The sequence below is a fragment of the Pagrus major genome, chromosome 1 (genome assembly GCF_040436345.1).
Source record: "Pagrus major chromosome 1, Pma_NU_1.0".
NCBI classification, from domain to species: domain Eukaryota; kingdom Metazoa; phylum Chordata; class Actinopteri; order Spariformes; family Sparidae; genus Pagrus; species Pagrus major.
In genome coordinates, this window is record NC_133215.1 from 18,862,909 (window position 1) to 18,870,605 (window position 7,697).

Below are 7,697 nucleotides of genomic sequence, written 5' to 3' on the forward strand. Positions count from 1 at the left end.
CATATTTTTGAGATAATGATACACTATGTAGCGCAAAGTGCAGGACTGTAATGTCAGAATCCAGGGTTCACATAGGCAACAAAAGCACTTTGAATGGGCTCTGCAGAACTTCTGTGTTGTGCTGGAAGCCTGTTGTTAGTTTATGTTCGCGGACTCCGTTTCTAAACTTGCGTTAGCTACTGTTGCTCTCTGTTAGTGGAGCAGAGACGGCACTTCAGAAAAAGTCACAAAAAATCCGACCTGAGTCCTTCACAAAGAAATCCACATTTCAGCAGCATTAAAGAACTTCAACAAATCATCCACAGGCTTGTATAGACAAGAGAGACGGGAAAGGTCTCATTTTTCACATCACGTTAGGCTACAATCCGCTCACATATGGCCAATAAAAAAGTCATTAATTTGCATTAATAAAAAAAATGTTACACAGAGCCCCTTTAAGGTTAGAGAAAGATGGTGATTTTGGTTAAATGTTAGTAAGGAATCTTATTTCTCAAGTCCCTGCTGACTTTTTCTGTATTAAAACAGACTATTATCAAGTGCTGCCTGTGCCTAAACGACTTTAGACTTTCAAATTGTGTGCAGAACATACGGCAAAAGTCTCATTTTGTGTGCAGTGATACACAAATCCTTGTCAATCCTGCATTTGTTTTAACTCATGTCTGTGACATAGTGTATTTAACTTACGTAAAAGGTAACATATTGAGCCCAATTCATTATCTTTTCCTAAACCTAACCGAGTAGTTCCATTGCCCATAAATTGTGGCCGTTTCACAGTGTTACCCACATTGATTTTTGTTACCATGATGACAAAGGTCACCTAACTATGGATCTTCTCTCCACAGAAGTTGAAGGGAAGGATTGGCATATCACCTGGATGTAAATTAGGACTTTATATGCACTGCGCGCAATTTGAAAAATGTAAATTCATGTTATTTGTCTGCAGGTTGATGAGACATCGTATCCTTATTATGCTAATAGAAACGTAATTAGGTCGGCATTATGGTTTCCTCAACTGTATTTTCTGTTGCACATTAATCTAAACAGAATTTCTCAAGGCTGACAGAGCTGAGATAGACAGGGTACATGCATGGTCAGTATAATTATCTATGATGGGAGCACATTGCTGTTGTGGCGTGGTCTGTGGCTATTCAGTGCTGCCGCACCTCAGAAAAAACAATATAGATAGCTGCAAGGAGATATAGACATACTTTTTTGTAACAATGCAGATGGCCCTTTATTACCATCTGCTTTGTCATTACAAATGCAATCTTGTCAACGCCCATTTTTTTGATTTAAAAAAAGCCATTTATTTGCACAAACTTCCAAAGTCATTGAAAACAGCAATAATCTTGAAAACAACATTTTCAGCAGGTTAGTGGTGTCATAGACATTTGTTTTGGTTAGGTTAGGATCTGTTTTTTTGAGGTAATGGTGTGTGTGTTTCATTGTTGTTTAGTTTAAGTGTTACTGAGTGTTACTTATATTAGTAATATTATTGTTAGACTCTAAATGACATTTCTATTTGATTTTTTTTAGACTGAATAGCACATTTTTAGAAGGTTCTTCAGTCTTATTGGTTGCTCGGCAAAGACGCATTTGGTTGCTGGCATTTTATTTGTCGCCTACCTGTTTTTATTTATTTATTTATTTATTTTTAGTCACTTCACCTTGTGTGCTTACTGCTTTTAACTCCACTGGGAGTCGATCCATGTTCACCATGTTCTTCTGTGATTCTGGAGGCGGTGTACTTCACCGCAAGATTATCTTCAGCATTGATGAACACATAAAACCAGAGAGAGAAAAAAAAAATAGCAGGCTGATGGAGGTCTCTGCAGAAAATATACCCTAAGGGTAATGAATTTACACACATCGTAACTCCTTGAGTAACACTTTTCTCATTCTTGCAGGCCAGCTCCGTGACCATGATTTTGTGGTGCATGTCCTTGTCACCTCGGAATTTAAGCAGCTTCTGGCGGAAAGATTCAGACCAGTTCAACTTACAGTGTTTGTCAGTACAGATACGAGTCAGAGCATCGGATTTAAGTATTATGCTTCAAGCTCTTGAACTGAGATATAACAATTCTGATTGTGTTAATTATATTTTTGTTTTAAAGTTGTAGAAATACAAGCATTTTGCCTCCTGTTTATTTAGATTACTGGCAAAATGCAAATACTTGAGTGCCTTAATGAATTGAATAGAAACAGAAATTTGTTCCTTTGCATTTCTATTTTTCACATCTGTAGGCTTTGTTTTCTCTTTGTGTGTAGCATTTGTGTACACTAACAATGTAAGAAAAACTTTCCCAACAAAGGATTATGGAAGTGTCATATCAATAGAAAAATGTCATTATCGGTGTAAGGTCCCCGTGTGACAGATGGGATGTGGGTGTCAATATCTCAGCCTGTGCCGGTGCCTTTATGTATGCATGTGCTGTAGGCGTTCGGTCCTTCTTACCTGCATTCTCACTCTCTCTGCCTCTTTACCTCTCTGTATGTTCTCTCATCTGTCCTTCTCTCTTTAACTGTGCAGTAAATTTATGTGGTGTAGTACAGATAAGTCAGGGTAGGATGGAGAGTACAACGTGGGTGTTTAAGAGGGATGGAGAGAAAAGATGGAGCAAGAGAAAAGGAGAGGTAAAGAGGAGAGAGAGAGAGAGAAAGAGAGAGAGGGAGAGAGAGAGAGATTTGTTCATAGCCATGCATGTGTGTGTGTGCACATGGTGTGTTGTCTTTAGAGTGTTACATAGTGTGTGCTGCATTACATACCATTACATTCAGATATTAACACGATGATGAAGGTCAAATCAAGTCATTTTAATCAACACTAATTCTAAGGAGGTTTTAGTGTAGCACTCCTCTATCTTTGACATATAAAGGTCCCAAAAATATCATCACCCCAAACTGGTTTTCACATTATCATGTCATTTTGAGTGAGGCATTTTTGTATTCCTGGTAAAATGGGTGGTGCTAAAAGCTTGTTTTCATAGTGGCTCCTTGCAGGACTACAGTTAGTTAAGCCTTCAGTAACAGCATGGGGATTTTGGCATAGAGGCCACACTCCATATTGCAGGATCATGTGATGCACACCGGCCCACAAGGATATTTCCCCATACACAATCATTACAAAAGTACATTATGGTGAATACATTTTTCTGAGTTACATAAACACCCCAAATTACTCTTGTTATTATCGGAATTTGATCATTTAGGTCAGGTATCATTTGGAAAATGTAGAAGATGTTAAAGTGTGGGAAGCCAGCAGGAGGTCAGCCAGCAGGAAGTCTCTCAGGTGCATGCCCTCAACTAGCTCGGCAAAGAAAGAAGTCCTAGAGGTCGATTATTTAACACAGCTAAAAATCAATGTTAGCTTCCTTTATTTTGACCTCCAAGCTATTCTTTTTGGACTCTCGGGCTCTCTGTTCCCTCAGGGGTCAAAACTTGTTGTAGGTAAACAAATTAAAGATATTAAATGCGGCTGGGTGACTGGGCCTTTAAACACAGTACACAGCTCGGTCACATTGGTCATTTAATGTAGGAAAAGCAAGATGCAATCTACCTCTAACAACACCCATAATCAAAAGCTGGGGAATGATCACAGGTACAACAGGTCACACCTGATACATCACTGCTGTACAGGGAGCAGACAGAGCATTCAGTCACCACTAGTTTGTAGCACAAGTAAGAGTATGCCTGTGTGCAGTCTTTAGAAAGAAATGATATATTGCTGGTGTAACCCAGGTTACTAGGCCCTTATCCTAATCCAGCTATCAGTTAATTGATTAGATCAATAAATTAATAAACGATAAATAAATGTGACAGGTAAATAAATAAATAGAGTTTGATTTAAAATAATCTTACATAAAATGAATAAATAGGATTTATGATTAAAATCATAAATATGTCAATAAATAGATTAAAAAGGTTAAGATACACACGTTTATTTACGTCTGTCTTAAAAAGAGTGTTTTGTTTATTTCAAGTGTGGCGAATGTGCCTTTCTGGAAGTGTAAAAGATTCGGGTGACATGAGGAGTTCACGTGATGTGAAGTAGAGCAGCCAATCAGACGCCGTCAGGGTGTACGTGCAGGCGTGTTGTTTTTTTTCTCTCTCTCTCGGCCGGACCGTCGTCGAGGTGGCTGCATGCTAAGCTTCGGCTGCAGATATTACCGTTTGTGGAAAAAAACCAGATATTCCAAAAGTCTGAGTTAACTTTTTATCGTCGGCGCAGAGAGCGAAGCCTTTTCTTTTGCCGTGGGTGAAAGCAGACCGTGTGTTTTGTGACGGAGACGGAGGAGAACGTGAGTGTTTATTAGCAGCTACGGCGCTAGCTCCGACCATTAGCCACATGTACTTCGCTAAATTATATTTTTGAGGTTACACATTACTGAACTCCCATGTCCCTGTCTCTTAAAAAAGCGGAACCTGGACAGACGAGCCGTGTATTCTTCCTTGTGCCCGGAGTGTGTGTGTTTATGTGAAGTTTGAGCCTCTGGTGAGTAGCCTCAACTTAATTGATAAAAGTCCGGTGAACGGAGCTGAAATGTGCATCTGCTAATGTTAATATGGATTAGTGAGGCATTAAATTCATGTGTATAGTGTTTAAAAAAAAATGTTTTATATATCTGTGTTGTGTACATTACCCCCCGCTCGGTGTATTTTCTCTGAGAGCGAGCGGCGGTAGAGAAAAAAAAGAGGAAAAGAAAGGAGATGAACGTAAAGAAATATTCCGCCATTTTGGCTCATGTTGATGTTTATATTGTGTTCAGTTCATTTAAAAGCACAGTAAAAGTGGTTAAAACAATTATTAAGAAACAATGTTATAATATACATGTATAAATATGTGTTTATATGCATTTATTTACATTTAGAGTATATTTTATTTACATGAATATATAGTAACCCTTTCTTTTGGCCTTTATAGGCCGGGTCTTTTTGTCTTATGTATGGATTCCTGGGTTTGAGATCTACACAAAGACTACTTCTTCTGCTGAGGATTTCCTCCTGTTCTGTAAGGTAGAAGGGACCTCAGTGGTCGTGGCGAGCTACTCAAAACAGAGACTGTGATTTATTCAGAGACTGAATTTATTGGAAACTGTGGTCGATATCTCATGTGTGTGTTGACACTGTAAACATTTTATTTTTATTTTTACTTTTCTATTCATTTTTTATTTATTTTATTTCTTTATTCAAAACAATATAACACACTTAAAACTTACCTGTTGGTTGTGTCAATTATTTACTCTGTCACTCAATGCATATTGCCAATACCCCTTTCTCCTAGAGCGATCTAGACTTCTGATTTACTAGTCCACGAGGTAATTAATGCACTGATAAAATATCTGTATCTCCTAGTTTTTAAAATCAACAATTAGAGCTAAGGCAGGTTACAGAAACTTGGCGAGCATAGCCAGGAGAAAGTGGAGTATTATTGAGTGACACGGGTAAAAAGATAAGCAAAAATATAGTACAATGGATATAGTGAAAGATGAAAAGATAAATGTTCGTAACTCAGTTATTGTTACTGGGTTAACTCAAACTGAAGTAGATGAGGAGCTTGAGAGCCACCTGAAATGCTATGGCTCTATTAGCAGAGTACTAGTCATTGATGATCCAAAATCAGAGTATCATCTCTGCTCCATTGTGGAATTTGCAAATAGCTCTGCAATGCACACATTTAGACCTAGATTGCCAAAAGAGTATCAGAGCTCAGCTAATGCAAATGTTACCTTTAAGGTGCTCTCCTTAGATAGTGTTTACACTAGCACTGCTAGCAGCAGCGCCACCAAAGGGTATCTTGAGGAACTGCAAGCCATAGCTGATAAAAGTGGGAAGTCATTTGAAAGTGTACTTCAAGAGGAACTGATGAAGATGAGTGCAGGTAAAGTTGTGAACCTCCCCGCTGACACTGCACCAGTCGAAGACTCTCAGTTGAACACATCTGATGCAACTGTTCAGGAGATTGAAAATATTAAAGCGCTATCACAGGTCATGCAACAGCCCTCTCTCCTGCTTGGATCTGTCTCACCTGAGATAGTCAGGAACTTACCAGCTGTGTTCCCACCATCTCCTTCACCCAGTCGTGAGCAGCGTGGATTGAGAGGTGATGCCCGAGCAGCATCAACACCAGCTCTGCCAAGGCTCGAGGCTGCTGCTCCGAGTCCACAGGTAACGTCCTTACCTATCAGTGTGAATGATCAGTTGCAGCCTGCTGTGTTGACAGCCGCTCCATCGCCTAGCATGGCTGCTAACTTGAACACTCAACACCCAGCGTCCCAGTCCATCAAAGCCAGTGGTAATGGTGACAGTGCTGCAGTGACACATTCAGTACTTACTATGAGTGATGTTAATCCTCCTGCTGTACAACGGGTCGTTGTTGAACATGTCATGCGGGCTAATGAAGCTATGTCTTCCATGCACTCTTCATTTCGCCTCAGACCTTTCTCTGGAAAGTTTCCTCGTCCAAACAGTGAACTTGACTTTGATACTTGGAGAGCAAATGTTGATTTATTCTTGACAGATCCCTCCATGTCTGACCTGCACAGAACACGCAAGATCTTGGACAGCTTATTGCCTCCAGCTACTGATGTTATCAAGCATGTCAGCCCTCAAGCTTTGCCATCAGTGTATCTTCAGCTACTTGATTCAGTCTATGGCTCTGTAGAGGATGGAGATGAGCTGTTGGCTAAGTTTATGGGGACACTGCAGAACAACGACGAGAAGCCTTCTGATTACCTGAACCGCTTGCAAGTCGCTCTGAGTGCTGTGGTCAGACGAGGTGGTATCGCAGAGAGTGAACGAAACCGCTACCTCCTGAAGCAGTTCTGTCGAGGCTGCTGGAATGATGGCTTGATCGCTGATCTCCAGCTGGAGCGGAAAACAAATGCACCGCCCTCGTTTGCTGAACTGGTGCTCCTGATCAGAACAGAGGAAGACAGACAGGCAAGTAAACATAACCGCATGAAAAAACACCTTGGACTACACAAGCCAAGTCCTGCTGTCCCAAAGTTCAGAGCTGCATCACAACAGTTAGCTGCATACAGTTGTGCTCCACCTGAGGAAGAAGTAACAGATACTGACGTCTTAAAGAAACAGCTTAACGAGATACAAGCCCAGGTTGCTGTCATGCAGACTGCAACTCAACGTAAAGCCAAAGTCAACTGTCCTGACACAACTGAAATCAGCACATTGAAAAGACAAATTACTGACATTCAAGCACAAGTAGCAGATATGAGGAAAGCAACTCAGGAAGTTAAAAGCGACCACCAAGAAGCAACAGAGATTAAAGCATTGAAACATCAGCTTGCCTTTCTTCAAGCACAGGTGAGCCCACCCCAAGTACAGAGTCATCAGATACCATCGCCTGCATTCTCAAGAGACTTCTCCATGACAGCTCGACACCAGTCGCTCAACAAAAGAGTGAGCGGACAGTCCAGTTCAGGGCCAACAGCAAACAATAGGCCCCGTCCATGGTACTGTTTCCGCTGCGGTGGAGACGCTCACCTGGCAGTCCACTGTGAGAGTGAACCCAATCCCCTCCTCGTCGAGGAAAAGAGACAGCTGCTTAGAGAGAGACAACGGCAATGGGATCAGCAAAATGGCAGCAATAGCATCCAGCAGTTAAACTACTAGAAGCCCCTGTTGCAGGGCAAACAGGGACTAAAAGATCAGCCAAGCGCCCTAGAAAAACAAAGCAAGTG

The 7,697-nt window shown here is 40.9% G+C and overlaps 1 long non-coding RNA gene across 1 annotated transcript; it reads left to right on the top strand.

Annotated features, from left to right (window-relative positions):
• Positions 1 to 4,168: 4,168 nt before the first annotated feature.
• LOC141005951 (uncharacterized) lies at positions 4,169 to 5,368 on the top strand. The gene is made up of 3 exons (XR_012179898.1): positions 4,169 to 4,298; positions 4,417 to 4,492; positions 4,922 to 5,368. It is a non-coding gene; the product is annotated as an uncharacterized lncRNA (long non-coding RNA).
• The last annotated feature ends 2,329 nt before the right edge of the window (positions 5,369 to 7,697 follow it).